General features: G+C 42.2%; 1 protein-coding gene and 1 non-coding gene across 7 annotated transcripts in view; one reads left to right on the top strand and one right to left on the bottom strand.

Moving 5' to 3' along the window:
• Positions 1–23,391, top strand: part of TMEM108 (transmembrane protein 108) — a 409,024-nt gene that overhangs the window by 316,344 nt on the left and 69,289 nt on the right. The window lies entirely within an intron of this gene.
• TRNAE-CUC (transfer RNA glutamic acid (anticodon CUC)) lies at positions 13,194–13,266 on the bottom strand. The gene has a single exon. It is a non-coding gene; the product is annotated as a tRNA-Glu (tRNA).

The following is a 23,391-nucleotide window of genomic DNA, read 5'->3' as shown; positions in this document are numbered from 1 at the left end:
TGTTGGCAGTGTACCTGTTGGTGTTGCCTGGCAACCTCATCTGTTCCTGGAGCAATAGAGTCCCAGGCAAAGAGAGAAATTGGTGATGTGTTCAGAGAGCTAATTTACCATTCCTATCCCTCTTTGCTGGCTCAGCTGGTAAAGAACCCACCTGCAATGCAGGAGACCTGGGTTTGATCCTTGGGTTGGGAAGATCCCCTAAAGAAGGGAAAGGCTACCCACTCCAGTATTCCAGCCTGGAGAAGTCTGTGGCCTATATAGTCCATGGAGTTGCAAAGAGTTGGACACGACTGAGTGCCTTTCACTTCACCCCTTTTTGCTGACTATGAATAAAATTGGGTAAGGATTTCTGTTTTAAAGTGTGCCCAGGGTTTGTTTCAATCAGGTATGGTAAGACATACAGATATGGAAATCACTGTCATGAAGGCATGTCTCACAGATCCTTAGAAACAGCAGGCATGGTGTGCCACACAAGGCCACCCAAGAAAGCACCAGGGGTCAGACAGGAGGCAACAGGGTAGCATGGGCGAGAACCTATATTATAGTTTTCATGGGATGGAGAGGGCAAGACTGGGTAAGCAGGGTAAACAGACTTAGAATTGGCTAATCTAAATAAGTTTAGTGCTATCTGATGGAGAAGGCAATGGCACCCCACTCCAGTATTCTTACCTGGAAAATCCCATGGATGGAGGAGCCTGGTAGACTGCAGTCCATGGGATCACTAAGAGTCAGACACGACTGAGCGACTTCACCTTCACGTTTCACTTTCATGCATTGGAGAAGGAAATGGCAACCCACTCCAGTGTTCTTGCCTGGAGAATCCCAGGGACGGGGGAGCCTGGTGGGCTGCTGTCTATGGGGTCGCACAGAGTCGGACATGACTGAAGCAACTTAGCAGCTTAGCAGTGCTATCTGAACCATAAATTGCTCATTTCCTGGCCCTGGCGTAATTAGGGCAGAAGGATGGTGTCCATACCGCAGGGCCCTCGTGAAGTGAAGTGAAGTGAAGTCACTCAGTTGTGTCCAACTCTTTGCAACCCCATGGACTGTAGACTGTCAGTCTTCTCCATCCATGGGATTCTTCAGGCAAGAATACTGGAGTGGGTTGCCATTTCATTCTCCAGGGGATCTTCCCAACCCAGGGATCAAACCCATGTCTCCCACATTGTAGGCAGACTGTTTACCATCTGAATCACCAGGGAATCCTGGTGTTTTCTAGTTTAGTATCTCTAAGAATCAGCGCACCCTGGGAGGGGTAGCCCTCCCGCAGGTCTGCAAGGCCCAGATGCCAGAGCACTAGAATATAGAAGATAAGAAAGTATAGTTAATACTGGCCTTAATACACACGTAAGCAAAAGGTCTACTGTCTGTTTTGTGATGTAAGAGATATCTGTGTTTTCCAGGACTGATATTCCCAGAGTAGGGAATCTCTGGTGGCTCAGCAGTAAAGAATCTGTCTGCAATGCAGAAGATGTGGGTTCAATCCCTGGGTTGGGAAGATCCCCTGGACAAGGGAATGGCAACTCACTCCAGTATTCTTGCCTGGGAAATCCCATGGGCAGAGGAGCCTGGCTACAGTCCATGGAGTCACAAAAAGTCAGACATGACTTAGGGACTACACCACCACCCTTCCCAGAGTAAGAAAGGAGCCCTAAAAAGCAGCGTGAGAACGATCTCCTGTTCCTTCCCTGTCCCTCTGATGCCCAAGAACACAATGTGCACACCTACTAATGCCAAGCAGGTGCCTCAGGAAAAGCCATTCTTTGAAGATGAGCACTTTAGGACCTGACGATCACTGAAGCCTTTTCTGCAGTACTGGTGTGTAGTCCCTGAGGTGCAGACTTGAAAGAACAACTGCAAACGGTGCAGGATTCAGGTCTGGTCGTTTTGATTATCTCAACACAGAAACGCGGAGAATGTGTTTTCCTCAGCTCACCTACCAGGTTTAACCAGGGTTGAGGCATGAGCTGTGTCGTTTCCAATTACGCACTGTGAGCATTGCTAAGAGGGAGTTACTATATTATGCCATTGTTGAATGAGGTTCAGTAATGAGAATAAAAATTTGCAGAGCCTTTTGTGTTTGTAAAATGGTTTACAAGCACCGGCTGACTCATTTGTTAATAATTTCTTTGGGGGATTCTTAACAATGCATATTTAGGAGATAGAAGTGATGATTTGGATGGGGTTAAGGGAAAAGCCAAGTAATAGAAAAGCATTTAGCACAGTCATTTTTATTCCATAGTCTCTGCAAGCCTCAACTGACTAACCATTTTCCTTGCATTTGGTTACACATCCCCAGTCTTCCCTGGTGGCTCAGATGGTAAAGAATCTGCCTGCATTGTGGGAAACCCAGGTTCAATCCCTGGGTTGGGAAGATCCCCTGGAGAAGGGAATGGCAACTCACTCCAGTATTCTTGCCTAGAGATTTCCATGGACAGGGGAGCCTGGAAAACTACAGGCCATGGGGTTGCAAAGAGTCAGACACGACTGAGCAAAGTCAGTGCAAAGCCCAGCACAAATGCACACACACTGGGTAAAACCATGTTTTAAGCTTTATGTTATCTGCCTTCCCTTATTGCCACAGAACAGGGGCACAACCCCGGAAGTACTCCGTGAATGTCCTTCCACCTCCTCTGCCTCTGCCTCTATGATGAATCATCCCTACAACTGTATAAGCCTCAGTGTTCTCAGCTGTGAGATGGCTGAGCAAGGGAGGTACAAAGGGCACAAGGGGCTGTAAGGTCTCAGCTCTTATATCCAGTGAATCCACGATCTTCCCACTTTCGTTGTTTGCCACTCCAGTGTGTGATTCCAGGTATCTCCTGCTCATCACCTTACTAAACCTTAAACTGACACATCAGTGAAACCACATATGTACACATACACATGTACACACACACCCAGTTACCAAACTTTACATACCAGGGAATTTATACCTTTGGTAGACTGAAGACATATTCCAAACTGAAATGTAAAATTTCAATTTACATTTTGAAAATATAAAATTTAAAATATACAGTTTCATGGATCTTCTGAAATTTCTGTTCTACATTTAATATTGCAGTGTTTTTACTCTAATCTTTGAGTAATGTTGGCCCTGCAGCATGATCCTGTAGCATCTGGCATTCCTGAGCCTGCCCCCCATGTGTCCTGTGAGCCCTCGAGCATGAGAGGAACAGCAGTCAGCCTCACACAGATCTGACTTCATTCCTTGCTAGGCCCTCAAGCCTGAAGTCAGGTGGGACATAGGACATAGGACAGTGGACCTCCTACCTGCTGCCTGTTTTTTAATTGTCTCTTGATGAGTTCTGCTGATAGAGATTAAAGTGGTCCAGGAAATATTTTCAGAACCAGAGGCCTGTTTGATGATAAAGCTGTTCTATGGGAATTTTTTCTATGACACTCATCTCTAATTTTATAATATAGCTCTAGTTATAGAAACAGGTGTTCTTTAGAGCTAACAGTAGCAGCAAACTTCTCAAGGATAATCAGTGCCTGGAGTATTTGCATATTAGAGCTATCATTTAGAAAACAGTTTTACATGCATTTCAATGGTAACCACTGTATTTGGAGGATGTACATGCCACACACTTTGCCTAACATCAGCAGCGTCAGTCAGGGTCCCCATAGAGAACAGATGCCCTACAACAGGGAAGTGGGTGAGTTTTGGATCTTTCAAAGGAAATGTTTCATAATAGTGACAAATCTTATAGAGAATGAACTTTGTCAGAGTTTACCAAAGACAACTGTCTTTCGGGTACCTTCTTAAACATTCCACAATATATAGAAAATCAGTCAGAATACTTTTGAAAATAACTTCCTAATATTCTTCTCATAAAATCAAACTTAAGCAGTGAAGAAATTTGGTCATTATTTATTCATTTATTATGCAGTCTTAATGAAACATGAAAGCCTGCCTTAGTCATTAAAAAACCAAATACACTCTTAAAGTGAATACCATTAATTTACTAACCCAAGGTTGATTTATGAAGGTTAAATCATATGTAATTATGTGACAATTCACTTTGCAAAACTTTACTGTTATCATGATGAAATATCAAGGAAATCCAATTTCAGTTGATTACCCTGTTATACTTTTTGTGTTTTTTTTTTTTAATGTCTATTGAAAAGACAAATGGTTGTATAGTTACGTGGTTGCTAGTTCCTTTCTGGCTAAGCAGGAAATTGAAGTCTCTTTGTGCTAATGTAGTTTCTGACTTTATTCCTGGCTCAGCGCTCTGTGTTTCCCATGTCTTACTATATAAGCCAACATAGCCATGTGGCAGCTACTACGTGCAGAGGTGGAAATAAAACCACAGTTGAAACCCAGGGGCAGGGTGGCTAAGGAAGAAGACCCATAACCTTCCCACCGCTTCAGAGAAAATCCACACAATCAACTACGCAGACTCTGTCTATGAAATATATAAAAGGGCGCTGAGAGCTCCCAGAAAAGAAAACGCACTAGTTCTGATAGCTGTGGACATTGGAGGTAAGAACACACAGGAGTAAGACCAGATCAGAATCTGAGCTGCCCCCACAGCAGGTCCAGAGATCTGTACAGTGTTGGAGGGCATTGTAGGGAGACGAGGTGGACAGTGACTCCCAGCGAGGGAAAGGACTCTGACCGCAGTGACTCAAGAAAAAACATTTATTATTCCTGTTATGACTTGTTCTGTAGATTCTTTTGGATTTTTCCTTTTTTTTTTTTTATCTCCCCCTCCGCCCCCCTTTCCCCCCCACCCCTGTTGTAGTTGTTGATTTTCTTGGGACTATGAAACCTAATTAAACTCTTGAGTTTTTTTTCCTCAGTCACATTTTTATTGTTGTTATAAATGTCTGCCTCTACGTTGGGCTTTCTGCAGTTCTGTGGAGTTTTCCTTTTTCTTTTTGGAGGGGTGGTTCTCTTTTTATTTTTAATTTTTCAAACCTATTATTTTTTTTCTATATTTATTCCTTTGTTTTCTTTTCCTACTGTTCTTTTCCCCTTGCAGTTAATCTTTACTGTATATAAATCTTCTTTATCGACCTCTATTTAACTTTGCATTTCTATTCGTTCTTTCCTTCTCTCTCAACATATTGTTAGTTTTGTTTTCATTGCTTTATTCTCCACTTGGCAACTTGCTTTAGTTTTGTTTTCCAGTTTGTGCTTTTGTTAGTTTTGTTCTTAACTGCTAAATATAATTTTTGATTTCCTTTGTTCACCAGGCCAATCTACTGTACTTTATTTTAGTTGGACTGTTTTGACTTTGCTTATGGTTGTATATCGGAGAAGGCAATGGCACCCCACTCCAGTACTCTTGCCTGGAAAATCCCATGGACAGAGGAGCCTGGTAGGCTGCAGTCCATGGGGTCGCTAAGAGTCGGGCACGACTGAGCGACTTCAGTTTCACTTTTCATTTTCATCCACTGGAGAAGGAAATGGCAACCCGCTCCAATGTTCTTGCCTGGAGAATCCCGGGGACGGGGGTGGGCTGCCGTCTATGGGGTCACACAGAGTCGAAAATGACCGAAGCGACTTAGTAGCAGCAGCAGCAGCAGCAAGAGTTCTTTATTCTAGATACAAGTCTTTTTCCAATATGTTATGCAGATCTTTTCTCCTGAGGCTTACATTTATATTTTTGTGTATGACTTTTGCTTTCTTTTCTTAATGGTATCTTTGAAGCATGGAATTTTTTAAATTTTGATGAACTTGGTATTATTTTTAAGAACTCTGCCCAACCAAAAGTAACAAAGACTTTCTCCTATATTTTCTTCCAGAAATATTACAGTTTTAATTCTTACATATTGGTTTACATGCCACGTTGAGTTAATTTTTGTGTGGAGTATAAGGATCTAAGTTCATTATTTTTGCATGTGGCTATCCAATTATGTCAGCATCATTTGTTGAAAAAACTCTCTGCCATCCCCATTGAATAGTCCTGATCCCTTTATCAAAAATCAAGTAACCATAAGTATAAGGATTTATTCCTAAACTCATTTCTGTTCCATTTGGTTTATATTACTATCCACCTGCCAATACCACATTGTCTTAATTACTGTGATTGTACAGTAAGTTTTGAAATCAAGTAGTATAAGCCCATCAACACTGTTCTTTTTCAGAATTGTTTTGACTATTCTAGGCCCTTTACATTTCCATGTAAGTATTAGGATCAGCTTGTTAATTTCTAAGAACCTACTAGAATTTTGATAGAATGCATCAAATGTATACATCAGTCTCGGGAGAACTGACATCTTAACATAGTTTAGTGACTTTAAAACAGCTTTTTATTTGTAAGAAAATTCAAACTTAAAGAAAAGTTTATAGGAATAGTATGAAGAAAACACAGGTACCCATTATTCATATCCACTAAATGTTAACAGTTTGCCTGTTTGCTTTATGGATCTCTTCTGTATGTATGCAATTATCTCCTGGCCACTTGAGGTTTAGTTACATACATCATGCCCTTTTCCCCAAGGACTTCAGTGTGCATTTCCCAAGAATGACATTCTCTTACATAACCACAGTGAAATTACCAAGTTCCCTAGATATGCTTTCATCTCTTCATCAATTACCTATATTCCAATTTCACCAATTGGAATGTGCTTCATAGCCTGTTTTCCTCCTGAATAGGATCCAAGCTAGAATCATACAGTTCATTTAGGTGTCACGTCTCTTTAATCTGAAAAACTCCTCAGCCTTTCTTTGCATTTTATAATATTAACAGTTTTGAAAATACACTGTCAAAAAACATTAGACAATACATATATATTCACACTTTTGAAAATTATTTTTACATCATTTAAAAAATACATTTAAAGTAGATATTCTTTGTTTTTTCTTGTCTGATGTTTCCACCTGATTCCCTTCATGTTGTGCTTCTCAAGTCAGGACACCACTCAGACAGTGGCGTGTCCTTCTCAGAGAAGGAAGAGAACACTGATAATGGCATTAAAGGCAGAAGGCCTTTTTAATATGTATTTAAGGCTTTTTCCTAATGCATGGATGATGAGAATTAGAGAAAGATGCTACCAAATGAATGACAGTTTTCTTATCCACCGTGATCTAATACAAGATTAACTCCTTTCTGCTGTTCTATTAATATCTCCAAAGACTTCCCTGATTTGATCGCTGCCATGCCTGTTTGTGAATAAATGGATGGAGCTGTGTTCCTGTAGGAATTCTTAAGGGTTTTTGTTTTTTGTTGTTGTTGTTGTTCCATTAAATCAAGAAAAACGAACAACTCAAAAGAAAAGTAATGGCTCAGATTTTATTGGAAAGGGTAGTACATGGAGAAAAAAATATTTTTAATAGCTTGGGAAAATAAAAAGGATGATGACAAATCCAAAGCATGTGCCACCTCTCATCCGTATCTCAGCATCTGTTTAATAGGAGAGGATGACAGCTTTGTTATTAAATTATGTAGATGCTAATTGAAGGCACAACTGAATAGGAGGTTCAGTTGCTTTCAGAAGCACTTTCAACTTACTAGCTGTGATTTCAGAGATGTAACTCTAGACCCATTTCTAATTCTCAAACTGATACTGCTCCTAAGAACATTCATACTTTGTGAAAGAATGGTTGTACAGCTAGTAGAAGATGTATAAAGTCACTTTTTCACTTGAAGATATAAGCTTCCTCCCATTATATATTACGGGCTTCCTTGGTGGCTCAGACGGTAAAGAATCTGCCTGCAATGCAGGAGACCCAGGTTTGATCCCTGGGTGGGGAAGATCCCCTAGAGAAGGGCATGGCAACCCACTCAAGTATTCTTGCCTGGAGAATTCCATGGACAGAGGAGCCTGGCAGGCTACAGTCCGTGGGGTCACAAAGAAATGGACACATCTGAATGACTAACATATATTATAGCCAAGGTCCTTTAAGAGCTGTAAGCTGCACACTAAAGCCATGTCTCCACCTACTCACACAGAGGTCTAGGGCTGGAGCTTTGTAGCATGGAATCTATCATGGGGGTTGGTGGGTGGATTAGACTTTGCCTAAAGGTCTGGAACAAGGACAGGTAGCATCAATTTAAGATTTGGAATTACTCGGTCCCAACCCCAAGAGCTTATTACTGTTGGTACACCTCTCTGAGAGAAGAACAATGGCAGTGGCCACCTAATTTGCATGGCCCTTTCAAAGCACTCAGCAGTTTCTCCTTTCAGGCAATATAGCCAAAATGCTTTGGTGTGAATGTTGGCCTCACCATCTTCTTAAAGTTGTCTCACCTTGTTGGGTCTCAATTTCTTCATGTGTACTATGGAGATAATAGTGGTTCCTTGCTCTTAGCTGGTTGTGGGAACTAAATAAGATAATATTAATCAAGTGCTAAGAATGATGCCCATCTCACAGGAAATGCATGATATAAGTCCTCATCCTTATATTCTACTAGAGAACACAAAGGCATGGACTGATACCCTGTGTGTTTCTTTTTGTAATGTGATTTTTATTTATTTTTGGCTGTGCTGGTCTTCGTTGCTGTGTGGGCTTTTTCTCTAGTTTTGGGGCAAATGGAGGCTGCTCTCTAGTTGCAATGCACAGACTTCTCTTTGCAGTGGCTTCTTTTGTTGCGGAGCGCACAGGCTCTAGAGTGCAGGCTCAGTAGTTGAGGCACACAGGCTTCGTTGCTCCACGGAATATGGGATCCTCCCAGATCAGGGATCCAATCTGTGTTTCCTGTATTGGCAGGCGGATTCTTTACCACTGAGCCATCAGGGAAGCCCTCCTGTTTTTAACAGGTGTAGAAGTAGGAGCCAGAAGTTCAATGACTTGCCTACGATCCCACAATAATTGAAAATTAAAAGAGAAGCCATACTCCTGAGTATATGAAACAGGCCTGGACCAGTCTGGATCCCCACAGAAACGCATGACCCCTTCCCCAGCCCCCAGGCCCATCAGAGCCTGGATCTATGGCAACTGCCAGACACAGAGGCAGTGAGGAGCCGGGCAAGTGGGGGCATGAGCAACACAAACCCCATCCCGCCCCTGCCAGGCTGCCAGATACCCCAACAGCAAATCTCACCGACCTGCTGGTTCCATGTAAGCCCAGCACTCACAGTCACAGTCACATATAGAGAGAGTTAGGTCTCCCTCAAAAGTAAAGACCATGGAAATATCTGAGATCTGGCTTTTATAACTTCTGATCTTTAGGGAATGAAAATTAAATTTGACACAACTTTGACAGTGGACACCACAGAAGCACTTGTTTGCAAAGCTCACTTTCATCTTTGCATGACACAGTAACAGTAAAAGAAAAAACAGAATACATAATTGAGTGAGCACTTGTATCATCCAGTTATTAAGAGAGATAGAAAAGCATATACACACACTCTACAGCTTTAGCAAGCACCTGCTCTTAAAGTAATCCTCCTGCACCTAAGATCCAGGGAGAGCTGGAAGCCCTGAAGCCTCTCCTGAAACACCACGGTAACAAAGTAGGGAGGGGCCTATACAAACATTCCAGTAATCAGCTATTCTGGAGTCCCTGTGACATTAGTTATTCCATTAATCACAGGAGACAAGAAAGATAAAAGGAGACACATATATGGGGCAGGAGGAGAAAAGGAAATATACTCCTCACATTCTTTAAAAAAAAAAAAAAAGACTAGAAGAAATACAGCAGTGGGTTGAGTGATTCCCGTTGGGTGGTGAGATTGTGGGTGTTCAGTTTGGATCTTCCTTATCTAGGTATCCTCCAGATTTGTAAGAATCTATTTTATAATGGAAATTGAAGAAAGCACTCTCCTTAAAAGAAAAATCAGTATCCATTGGGCACCAGCTGTAAAGGTCTGTTCTGCAGAGCCTGTGTCTCTAGCATCATCACTTAGGGAGCTGTGTGATCACTAGGTTTGTTTCTATCCTATGTGCCAACTGTGAACTGAACAGCACTTTTCCTGGTACTTAGTTGAAGAGATCTGAACCTTAGAAAGTGAGAGCTTGCCATTACAAGAACAGGTAGGACATATAAAGACATGGGTGAACATCTTTTCTTTGTCGGTAAAGAGATGTAGCCAAACCCTGTATCTCATTGGTACCAAAGGAATGACTGAAAATGAGCCATATTGTCAGATTCCTCCTCTTACCCAAACAGGGCCCAGCTGGCAAGGTCCCCAGGTACCTGAGTCAGAACTAAGGTGGGCAGATTTGGCCCTCAGTTTATAATATGCAAGACCAAGGGGGAAGCGAAAAAACAGGGTCTTGGGGAGGTACCTAATCAAAGAGTCAGAAGAGTGAGTTGGTATAGCTGGAGGAGGTAAAGCTGGGTAGCCAAGGATGAAGCTGAGGATGGGAGAAAGTTCTGTGAGGAAAGGGGATCCACAGTAGTATCTATCTGTAAACATCAATGGGGAGAGGAGAACCACTGAGTATGCCAGTGAGGCCTGATGGGGTGGTTTGTAAACTCTTTTGAGCTTGTCAGAGTGAGCACTGATTCAAAAGTGAACTGCAACTGTGTTTCTGTGAGCATCTGAAAAGCACTCCAAGTTCCTGGGCTGACAGTCTGTTTTCACAGCCCTGTTGTTGCCCATCTCAATCTGATGGCCTGCAAATCGAAAGGGATTTCTATCCCCCGAGGAAATGTGTGTGTTGCTGTTACCATATTACTGTGATGGCTTTAAAAAAGGATGCTATTCCCTTGACACCAGATGTGTGACAAGCTCAGTAAAAATTCTTGAGTTTTTACTGCCTTTGCTAAGGAAGTAATTCTTTGCAGCCAAAGATGGAGAAGCTCTATACAGTCAGCAAAAACAAGACTGGGAGCTGACTGGCTCAGATCATGAACTCCTTATTGCAAAATTCAGACTTAAATTGAAGAAAGTAGGGAAAACCACTAGACCATTCAGGTGTGACCTAAATCAAATCCCTTACAATTATACAGTGGAAATGACAAGTAGATTCAAGGGATTAGATCTGATAGACAGAGTGCCTGAAGAACTATGAATGGAGGTTCGTGACATTGTACAGGAGGCAGTGATCAAGACCATCCCTGAGAAAAAGAAACACAAAATGGTTGTCTGAAGAGGCCTTACAAATAGCTGAGAAAAGAAGAGAAGCTAAAGGCAAAGGAGAAAAGGAAAGATATACCCATTTGAATGCAGAGTTCCAATAATAGCAAGGGGAGATAAGAAAGTCTTCCTCAGTGATCAATGCAAAGAAGTAGAGGAAAGCAATAGAATGGGAAAGACTACAGATCTCTTCAAGAAAATTACAGATACCAAGGGAACATTTCATGCAAAGATGGAACAGTAAAGGACAGAAATGTTATGAACCTGTCAGAAGCAGAAGATATTAAGAAGAGGTGGCAAGAATACACAGAAGAATTATACAAAAAACTATCTTCATGACCCAGATAACCACGATGGTATGATCACTCACCTAGAGTCAGACATCCTAGAATGAGAAGTCAAGTGGGCCTTAGGAAACATCACTATGAACAAAGCTAGTGGAGGTGATGGAATTCCAGTTGAGCTCTTTCAAATCCTAAAGATGATGCTGTGAAAGTGCTGCACTCAATATGCCAGCAAATCTGGAAAACTCAGCAGTGGTCACAAGACTGGAAAAGGTCTGTTTTCATTCCAGTCCCAAAGAAAGGCATTGCCAAAGAATTGCCACACAATTGCACTCATCTCACATGCTAGCAAAGAAATGCTCAAAATTCTCCAAACCAGGCTTCAACAGTATGTGAACGTAAAAATTCCAGATGTTCAAGCTGGATTTAGAAAAGGCTGAGGAAGCAGAGATCAAATTGCCAACATCTCTTGGATCATAGAAAAATCAGGAGAGTTCCAGAAAAACATCTACTTAAGCTTTATTGGTTATGCTAAAGCATTTGACTGTGTGGATCACAACAAACTATGGAAAATTCTGAAAGAGATGGGAATACCAGACCCACCATACCTGCCTCCTGATAAATCTATATGCAGGTCAAGAAGCAACTCTTAGAACTGGACATGAAACAACAGACTGGGTCCAAATAGGGAAAGGAGTACGTCAAGGCTGTATATTGTCACCCTGCTTATTTAACTTATATGCAGAGTACATCATGTGAAATGCTGAGCTGGAAGAAGCACAAGCTGGAATCAAGATTGCCAGGAGAAATATCAATAACCTCAGATATGCGGATGACACCACCCTTACAGCAGAAAGCAAAGAGAAATTGAAGAGCCTCTTGATGAAAATGAAAGAGGAAAGTGAAAAAGTTGGCTTAAAGCTCAACATTCAGAAAACTTAAGATCATGGCATCTGGTCCCATCGCTCCATGGCAAATAGATGGGGAAACAATGGAAACAGTGACAGACTTGATTTTCTTAGGCTCCAAAATCACTGTAGATGATGACTGCAGCCATGAAATTAAAAGACGCTTGCTCCTTGGCAGAAAAGCTCTGACCAACCTAGAGTGTATATTAAAAATCAGAGACATTACTTTGCCAACAAAGGTCCATCTAGTCAAAGCTATGGTTTTTCCAGTAGTCATGTATGGATTTAAGAGTTGGACTAAAAGAAAACCGAGCACTGGAGAATTGATGCTTTTGAACTGTGGTGTTGGAGAAGACTCTTGAGAGTCCCTTGGACAGCCAGGAGATCAAACCAGTCAATCCTAAAGGAAATCAGTCCTGAATATTCATTGAAAGGACTGATGCTGAAGCTGAAACTCCAATACTTTGGCCACCTGATGCAAAGAACTGACTCCTTAGAAAAGACCCTGATGTTGGGAAAGATTGAAGGCAGAAGGAGAAGGGGACAACAGAAGATGAGATGGTTGAATGGCATCACCAACTCAATGAACATGAGTTTGAGCAAGCTCCAGGAGTTGGTAATGGACAGGGAAGCCTGCGTTCTGCAGTCCATGGGGTCACAGAGTCAGACATGACTGTGCAACTGAACTGAACAGAAAGAAGTAATAAACATCATCTCAAAGAGAGGGAAAAAAGATGTTTGCCAAATCTTGAAGATCTTGGCAGATACCAATAATATGATTTTTATAAGAAATTAGTTTCTCCAAATTGTGAGTAATGGATTTACAGATTGCCCAGATGGCTTAGTAAATAAGAGGTTGGAAACAGAACATAAATTATAAGCAAGAACATAAACATCAAGCCAAACTTTGAAAATAAGCAGAATAGAAACCTGAAGAGCATTAACAAATAGTAATTGCTCATAACCTTTTTTTAAAGCCTATTTATTTATTGGCCACACCACATAGCTTACAGGATCTTAATTCCCTGACCAGGGATCGAACCTGGGCCCCTGGTAGTGAGAATGCCAATTCCTAACCACTGGACCACCAGGAAATTCTCTGCTTATAATGTCTTCTTGGTTAGAAATGTTATTTGGTGTGGATGCCCCCAAATAGCAACTGAAAAGGCTTTTTTCCAACATGGTTTAATCTAGCAGGTATGAATTGAGTGGCTTCTGTGTGCCAGACACCATTCTAGGAGTCGGGGACACAACAGCAAACAAAACAGCCAAGTTCCTGCCCTGTGATGCTGACAGTCTATTAGGGAAAGATTAATAAATAGGAATAAATAAGCAAAACATATGGTGTGTTAGATGGGGATACATGCAATGAAGAAATCTAAGGCCTGAAAGGGGAGTAGATGTGTTGAAGGGTGGTGCTTCAGCTTGGAAAGGGGAGAAATGTGCCAGAGGCCCTGATTTCAGGAAAGGATTGGTTTCCAGAGTGGAGATGGGGGCTCCAGCCAGGCACCTTACTCCCTGGATCTCCTTTTCTCCAGTGATTGAGTGGTGCAGCCAGACCAGGATCATTGTCACCTCACAGCTGTGGTCAGTGGAGGCACTTTGGTATGCAACACAAGGGAAATTAAGAAAAAGGTTGGATTTCAACCTTGCAAAGTGATTCACCAAGTCATGTTCTCTTGTGCCAGGAAAACAAAGCCACACCTCACCCAGAGGGAGCTTCTGCTCTAGTGGGGCACTCCCATTAGTGGCCTCATTGGTGCCCCCTCTCCGGTGATGGCAGATGGGAGGGAAATGGGGAGAACTGTTTAACACTTTGAGGGTATTACAGACTTGTACAGTTCCCTCTTTAACATTCACCACTTTGTAGGCACTGTCATTTTTCAAGACCATTTTATAGGCTAAAAAATGGAAAATAAAGATTATATAATTCCAGTTTGAGGATTTAAACCCACGTCTGTCTGAGTCCAGAGTGTGTCACCTTTCACTCCACCTGGCCACGTTCTTACTAGCGCCTCACTCTTCACCCTTAAAAACCTTTCCCAGATGTAGATGCACTCAGCAAAATCCAGAATGTGGGTCTGACCACAGGAAAAGTTGTCTGGTTTGTTCAGTAGATTAATACAGGGAAAAGAGTGGGAAGGAAACCTATAAATTAAAAGTGACTTAAGAAACAACCAGTTTAAAAGCTTGGACCTCATTTAGACCTTTATTCGTATAAACTATTTTTTTTTTTTTAAGAAACTGCTCTGCAGTTTTTTTATATGAGTTTATTTATTTTAATTGGAGGCTAATTACTTTACAATATTGTATTGGTTTTGCCATATATCAACATGAATCTGCCACAGGTGTACACGCATTCTCCTTCCTGAACCCCCGTCCCACCTCCCTCCCCATACCATCCCTCTGGGTCATCCCAGTGCACCAGCCCCGAGCATCCTGAAAAAATAAAAATAATTCTTCAATATTATCAAATACCTTGCTAGTGTTCAAATTCCTGAATGCATGTCATTGATTTTAAATAGTTTATATGGATTGACCGTATAAACTATTTAAAATCAATGACTGACAAACAACTAATCTCGAGAATATACAAGCAACTCCTACAGCTCAACTCCAGAAAAATAAATGACCCAATCAAAAAAATGGGCCAAAGAACTAAATAGACATTTCTCCAAAGAAGACATACAGATGGCTAACAAACACATGAAAAGATGCTCAACATCACTCATTATCAGAGAAATGCAAATCAAAACCACTATGAGGTACCATTTCACGCCAGTCAGAATGGCTGCGATCCAAAAGTCTACAAGTAATAAATGCTGGAGAGGGTGTGGAGAAAAGGGAACCCTCTTACACTGTTGGTGGGAATGCAAACTAGTACAGCCACTATGGAGAACAGTGTGGAGATTCCTTAAAAAACTGGAAATAGAACTGCCTTATGATCCAGCAATCCCACTGCTGGGCATACACACTGAGGAAACCAGAAGGGAAAAAGACACGAGTACCCCAATGTTCATCGCAGCACTGTTTATAATAGCCAGGACATGGAAGCAACCTAGATGTCCATCAGCAGATGAATGGATAAGAAAGCTGTGGTACATATACACAATGGAGTATTACTCAGCCATTAAAAAGAATACATTTGAATCAGTTCTAATGAGGTGGATGAAACTGGAGCCTATTATACAGAGTGAAGTAAGCCAGAAAGAAAAACACCAATACAGTATACTAACGCATATATATGGAATTTAGAAAGATGGTAACAATAACCCTGTGTACGAGACAGCAAAAGAGACACTGATGTATAGAACAGTCTTATGGACACTGTGGGAGAGGGAGAGGGCGGGAAGATTTGGGAGAATGGCATTGAAACATGTAAAATATCATGTATGAAACGAGTTGCCAGTCCAGGTTCGATGCACGATACTGGATCCTTGGGGCTGGTGCACTGGGACGACCCAGAGGGATGGTGTGGGGAGGGAGGAGGGAGGAGGGTTCAGGATGGGGAACACATGTATACCTGTGGTGGATTCATTTTGATATTTGGCAAAACTAATACAATTATGTAAAGTTTAAAAATAAAATAAAATTAAAAAAAAATTAAAAATAAAAAAATAATAATAAAATAAAATCAATGACATGCATTCAGGAATTTGAATACTAGCAGGGTATTTGATAATATTGAAGAATTATTTTTATTTTTTCAGGTGTGATAAAAGAGTAATTTTTTAAATGAGTAAATTTAAAGGTACATGCTTACGTATTGCCAGAGGGAATGATATGATGCCTGAGTTTACTTTAGAGTAATGTATTTGAACTTGCACTGGTCATCTGTTTTACAAATGGTAATATACATGTTTCAAAGCCATGTTTCAAAGCTCTGAGACAACCCAGAGGGATAGGGTGGGGTGGGAGTGGAGAGGGGGGTTCAGATTGAGGAGAACACATGTATACCTGTGGCCGATTCATGTTGATGTATGGCAAAAAAGCATCACAATATTGTAAAGTAATTATTCTCTAATTAAAGTAATTAATTTTTTAAAAAGAATGATGTATTGGAGGGATCATAAATAAGTAAGACTGACCATGTGTTGATCACCATTGTAGCAGTTTGTTATACTATTCTCTTTAGTTCTGTATATGCTTAAATTTTTCCACAATAAAAAGTCAAACCAAACACCCCTGCCATGGTGAATGTGGAATTGGTTGCACTGACCACCTGCCAGAGCTGGCTAAATGTTGGACTTCCTCCCCATGGTATACTACCCTGTCTTGGGGCTGTGACTTTTCTGCAACCAGCTCATGGGTCATCTCACCCAAGGAACAAGGGGGTGATGTGGTATAATGAAAAGAAGTCTGGCCTTACTTTTAGGAGCTGCAGACCTAGAGCAAAGCCCTTCACCTTGCTGAGCCTTGGGGAGTTGTGATGATCAAATGGAATAGCATTAAACAATAGAATAATATCAACCCTGAAGATCCCTCCCAAGAAGATGGGCTCTCAAATTCCTAGTCAGCTTAGACCCAGCAATTAATGAATAGGGGGAGAAGTGGTCTCTATAAGGGGAGTGACTCACATTTTCTGGATCTTCTTTTTCCCACTTTAGACCATTCCCCCTGAGAGAAGGAGCCCGTCTTGTGCTTCTCTGTGTTCCCAAGATAGTAAGGTGGGAAGAACATGGCTTTGGCATCAGAAAGTCCTGGGTTTTAATTCTATATCTATCACTTACCTACCACAGAGCCATTGGCAAAGCTTTTAATCTTATCTGTGAAATAGCCATAATGAAGCCCACCTAGAAGATTTAACAGAAGACAATCAACGCCCAGTGCATAGTTGGTGCTCGGGAAGTGTTAGTTTCCCACTGCCCTCAGGTGCTTTCTTGATAGTGAATGAACAAGTGTAACTAGATGTGTCTGTGAATGTGGGCGCCTCAGCAGCAGAGTCACCAGGTACAGCCGCACAGGCTTGTCACTGCACAAGAGCACCTGGCTGGGCTCAGCTGTTCACCCGAGTGCAAGACATCTGCCTGAAGGAAGAGTGTCTTTGTCCACTTTGCACAGAGCTGCTGAGTGAGTGCTCTGTGTTCCTGCTCAGAAGGGAAATGCCAGTCACCTAGAGGAAAGGGTTTGTTTTTATAATGCATGACTCCAACTAGTGCCAAGAGTCAAGAGGAAAAATAACCCCAATTCATATTGTCAGAGCACTGGGCCTTCTTTGAAACGAACCACATTTTGAGACCATGTTAAGATTTTTTGTTGGTTATTCAGGTTCTCTAGCTTGGGCGTTATGGTACCAGGGTCATTAAAAAGACAGAAGCATGGAAGTGCTAGTTGGTGTGGGGAGGGAGGAGGGAGGAGGGTTCAGGATGGGGAACACATGTATACCTGTGGCGGATTCATTTTGATATTTGGCAAAACTAATACAATTATGTAAAGTTTAAAAAATAAAATTAAATTAAAATAAATAAATTAAAAAAAAAAAAGACAGAAGCATGGAAGTGCTAGTTTTCCGAATGGGCTGTCTGAGGAAGGTGGCCACCGTGGGCCTGGCTGCATGTTAGGCAGTCCTCAAGGCCACCCTCCAGATACAGTCAACTCTGCATCCCAGGTGGATGCCCGGTGAATCTTAACTAGTGATAGGAGTCCTCCTGGCAAATGTCCATCGGCAGAAGGGCCCCTAGGGCTGTTGCTTCCTTTGAACCATTTAAAGAGGTGCTGCCTCTCCAAAGAGGTGTCAGGGTCAGCTCTGGGTGAGCACACACATCTCTGCCCCACCACACTACTTCATTTCAGAAGCTCAGGAGCAGGGATCCCACCCTTCTAAAAGGAAAGAGCAGAGGCCAGGCCTACTGCTGTAGATGTGTTTGGGGTGGAGATCAAAATGATTCTAAAGTCTGTCAGGACAAGCAAAGGCAAAGAGCCAAGAAAGTTATGAAAAGAAGAGCAGTGAGGTTCAGTGAAGGAAGAAGGGAAGGCAAGAGGGAGGCGGGCGTAACAGGTGGACAGCATGAAGTCCAGATATACATCATTTTTTTCTAAATGTTTAACTGATTGTCCCAGTACTATTTTTTGAAATTCCTCCTTTCTATTCTTTCCCCAAACCACCTTTGTAGACTCATTTTTTTAACTATGGGGGATTTTCAGTTTAGTTCCATTCATCTGTCTGCTCTCTAGTTGGCATCTAGGAACATTTAGTGGTCCAGAGAGGATTTGGAACCACATTCAGAACTGAAGCTAGATGTATGCTTCCCTAAATGGGGATTGCTATCATTTTGCATTTGGGAGCCTAACATCATGAGGTGATGTGTATGTAATAGAGGATCAATCATTTGTGCCTAAGATCATGCCATGACTCCTGACCACGAGGGAATAAAGGGATGTTGGTACCAAAATCTCTGAGCTCGTCACTTGTAGTTAAAAATCTGGTAGAGCTCAATAAAAGTCCCTATAATTTGATCAGTTTTTCCTTTTTCTACAATTAATACAACCGTGTGAGCTCCTGCTACCTGCTAAGTCGCTTCAGTCGTGTCTGACTCTGTGTGACCCCATAGACGGCAGCCCACCAGGCTCCCCCATCCCTGGGATTCTCCAAGCAAGAACACTGGAGTGGGTTGCCATTTCCTTCTCCAATGCATAAAAATAAAAAGTGAAAAGGAAGTCACTCAGTCACATCCAACTCTGAGCGACCCCATGGACTGCAGCCTTCCAGGCTTCTCCATCCATGGGATTTTCCAGACAAGAGTACTGGAGTGGGGTGTCATTGCCTTCTCCTACTGCATGCTTACTGTCTGCAGTGCCCAGACTGAGTCAGCAGGTGTCTTCTTCCCTCTATGGCCCTGTGAGAAGAAGAGGGATTCTGGTTTCTACTCAAGCAAGTAAGAACAGTGTTACCAGTATTTCCAGGCATAGAGCAGTGGTTGGTTTTTCCTAATCCTGCCCTACCCTCCTCACCTTCTGCTGTCAGGCTGTCTCACAATAGCACAGAGAGCCAGTCCACGCTTGCAGAGCAGTGGACAGAGGAAGCCACAGTGTGTTTTAGTGCCCAAGACTGTAGCAGGGCACATGTAACGTAGGACTGAATGCCGAACACCACTCTGCACCTACTATGCCACAGGTTCCCGAAATAGTCAGGGGATGGGAGGAAGGAAGAAAGAAGGGTGGTGGTTAGAGATGATCTAAGACCTCACTTTCTAGTCTCACTGTGTTAAACCCATACCTCTGTTTTAACCCTTGTCAGATTTTGAGGCTGTTTGTTTATTTATTTACCTATATGTCCCCTACCTACCCTCCTTGAGCTGCCTAAGAGTGTCATGACTGTTTTAACCATTTTCATAATCTAGTCTGTTGTCCAGAGTATATTAGGTAGTAAATAAGTGTTTGAAAATGTATTAAGTGAGAGAATCTTGGAGTATATATGACAACACTATTAATAGTATTTTGTGGGTGGAAAAAAAAAAACATTATTCAATCTAAGCACATTGTGCGGGGGCAGGAAAGCATCTCCTTTTAAAAAATTAACAGCCCCACTGTTGCCTGATGTCTTGGAACATGTTCCAGGTCTGTGTAATTAAAACCAGAGAAGGAATCTGGGAAATGAGGTTGGGCTCTTTGCTGAGGAAGATAAATATTCTCTAAGCAGGTGACGTGTGAGTTCATCAATGCCTAGAGCCCGTGACAGCCTAGCAGTGACTGGCAGAGCTTTTCTGGGTCTTGTCTCTGTAGACAGGATCACAAGGCCTCACAGAAAAGCTCCAGGGAAAAAAGAGGAGGAAAATGCTGGAAGTGGTGGAAGCTCTTCTTCCAATCGCTCCCTCACTCTGCAGCTTCAAGTCTGGGCAGCTGTGCTAACCACATAGGGAGATTTTATTTTCCCTTTCCTTTGCTTGGTTACCCTCCATTTTTATTTATTGTTGTCTTTTAAAGCAAAGATAAAGTTCAAATAATGCTTATCACAGCTCACAAGCACAGGAAGTGAAGATCCTAGGCCCTCTGTTCAACCCCACCAAAAACTACACACACAGCGGCAGTAATCTCAAAACCTCTGAGAGAGAGTGGTTAATTTCTAATTAAACATGCTTCCAGGCTGTGACCTATTACCTTTTCTGGGAGAAGGTTATAGGGCAGTGTGTGGTTCCATCCCCTCCACAGAAAGAAGATTAAAGTTCCCCATAAAAAGGAACTTGATGCTGGGGGAGATGCAATTTGGGTTTCTTTCTCTTTCCATCCTTTGTACCTGGAACTTTTGCTTTGAAAAGAAACAATCACAACAATGGCAAGGAGAGAAAGGAACATTAATAATGTCATAAACACAGCTATTTGCCTGCCCTGAAAAGTGTTGGGTACACACAATTCTTTTCATGAAGACAAGAGATCCAACCAGTCCATCCTAAAGGAGATCAGTCCTGGGTGTTCACTGGAAGGACTGATGCTGAAGCTGAAACTCCAATACTTTGGCCACCTCATGCGAAGAGTTGACTCATGGAAAAGACCCTGATGCTGGGAGGGATTGGGGGCAAGAGGAGAAGGGGACGACAGAGGATGAGATGGCTGGATGGCATCACCGACTCAATGGACATGACTTTGGGTAAACTCCGGGAGTTGGTGATGGACAGGGAGGCCTGGCATGCTACAATTCATGGGGTCGCAAAGAGTCGGACACGACTGAGCAACTGAAATGAACTGAACTGAAGTTGCCTTTTGATGAGAAACTTTCTCTTGGCCAGCTCCACTTCCCTGCCTTGCCATGTGTGTATCTGTGTTGCTCTGGAGAGCAGCTGGGCCAGGAGACCCCACAGGGAGGTGGGAGGCGGGGGCGGGGTGCAGTGGGAAGGAAGCTGACTTCTAAGCTTAAAGTCTCTGTCAGGAAAGGTTAGGCAGGGGAAACCATGTCCAAGTGCAAGAGTGTGTGAGAGAGAGAGGGACAAAGAGACAGATGTTATATTGATATGTGGCTTATAGTTAGTTTTCTTGGAAAAGTTCTTTTCTAGAATGACATTGGTGAAAACCTTGGGCAGCAGAACCACCTGGTTTTATAGGAAAGTATCTCATCAGATAGAGTAGACCTTGTGTTTTTCTTTTTTGCTGTTGTTGCTATGGCTTTTGCTAAGATTAAATACAGTACTGTGTCTTCCAACTACATTCAGCCCATTCTAGAGAATGGAGCTTGCTTTGTGGACTGGATTCTAAATCATGCTTTCTCTGCTGACAGGTTGCTTCTGTTTTTTAAATGTATTCAGTTTATTAAAAGTAATAAACAAACAACTTTATAACGTATCAGGCTGGGTAAAGAAACGGATCCCTGAAAAGTATGATATTTGTAATTCACTTCAAAATAGCAAAACATTAGAGGTGAGAAGTAGACAACGTAACATATCAGGCAAGGGGAATAAAAGAGATCCCTAAAAAGCAGTTATCATTATACAGTGTTCGGAAATTTACCTCATAGCAATGCAAGAAAGGAGGGAAGTGGGTGGGGGATTAGATAAGCAGGACTGGCCAGGAGTTGATACTTGTTGGCACATGGAAGTTTCCTAATACTCTTTTGCCTACTTTTACATAGATTTATGTTTATCTGTGATAAAAGGTAAAAAGTTGTACCCATATCCCTTAGTCCGAAGATATGGAAGCAATCACAGGAAAAGAAATCAGGCTGCAGGCTACCAAGACATTTTACTAAGAAAGATACTGACATTCACTGTGGGTGGTTGCCTTATTTGGGGATACTGACTGTCATCAAATGTCTCAGTACTGAAAAAAATAATGCTGGAATAAAAAAACTCCTGGTTATGGATTTGATCCAGACTTAATAGGTCTCTCCCAGTGCTGAATATTTTATGGGGCAATTTACCATCCTAATGAAACATTCCTCTGATGGAACATTCTAATGGAGGCAGAGAAACCAGACAAATGACTCTCTTTCCTAAAACCAACAACAAAACATCCAGTGCAGACTGCAGTGTGGATTAAACAGTCAAAATATTGCCTTTCTTCATCTGTTAGAACCCCCTGGGAGCAGAAGGCATGTGGAATCTTCCCTTAGCTGCTATATCAGTGCCATTTATAGACTGCACGCTACATATCCACAGAGCCCCCCAGGGACCCATATTGATTATCATTCCTTTCTCTTCTGGTTTCCCTAGAAGCATGGCCCCCTGTGTTCCATGATGCACGCATTTCCCTGGGGACAAACCTAATTAAATCTCAAGAATTAGAGGAAGGAATCTTATTAATACTTGTCAGGGGAATTCTGGTGATGGAGGGTAGGGAAGTCTGAAGAACAGAGAGCCCAGACTAGAAGTCAGTTTGTGTTACAAATACATACTGAAACATGTGGCTGAGGCCCTTGAATTGATCTGCCTAGATAAGTCAGAATCTTTAGAGGGGGCTGAGGTGTCCAATTTGCTACTGAAATAGCCATTTTTTATATTGGGAAGGCAGTGTATAAGAGGAAAATGGTTTCTCCCCTGAATCATCTCATGTTTTAGAGGTTTGAGGATGCCACAGATCCAACCTAGGTTAGAGAGTCACTAGGAGTAATTCTGTCTAAGGGGGATGCTGAATATCTGGAGACATCTCTGTGCGACTCCCACTGTAGCCATGCCAAAAGCTGACAAGAGAGAGCTTCTTGGAATCCAGGTACCAAATGTGAATCAATACATCTCATTCCCACCAGCTCTGGAGGATGGTTACCACGTTCAGCAAACAGGAAATGATGAAAGAGTTGGAATATGTGGCAAAAGATACCAATAGTGAGGCCCAGAGACCAGAGACCTCCATCGCAACTTGGACACTCCCTAGAGGTGGGCAGATACAGCAGGGCTAGAACAAGATCCTTCTGGTACATGGTCATCAGCCTGTTTGGGAAATGCTTTTGGCCCCAGAATTAAATATACAGCCAGGTTCTGGTGTGTTTCAATACTTTCTAAAGATGGGGGAGGAGGAGGAACTAACCTTAAAGCCCTTCAATTATAGCCTTTATCAAGCATCTAGATTCAGTCTTCTTCCTGTCCTTTCCGCTAATTGGTCACATTGCACCAGCATGTTCCTCTAACCAAGGAACCACTAGGGAAGTGGGTGACCATTAGTGTCATGTTCATGAACTATCTCAGGCAGATAAATTGGGAGAAGGGAGTCTATCCCCTGTAGTGCTCCAAGTGCCAGAGCATTTGTCATAAAACCAGACCACCTCCTCGGTTCCTGACACTAACCCGTCAAGACCT

The sequence above is a fragment of the Bubalus kerabau genome, chromosome 2, assembly GCF_029407905.1.
Source record: "Bubalus kerabau isolate K-KA32 ecotype Philippines breed swamp buffalo chromosome 2, PCC_UOA_SB_1v2, whole genome shotgun sequence".
Classification (NCBI taxonomy): domain Eukaryota; kingdom Metazoa; phylum Chordata; class Mammalia; order Artiodactyla; family Bovidae; genus Bubalus; species Bubalus kerabau.
This window is presented reverse-complemented; position numbering and strand designations above follow the sequence as displayed.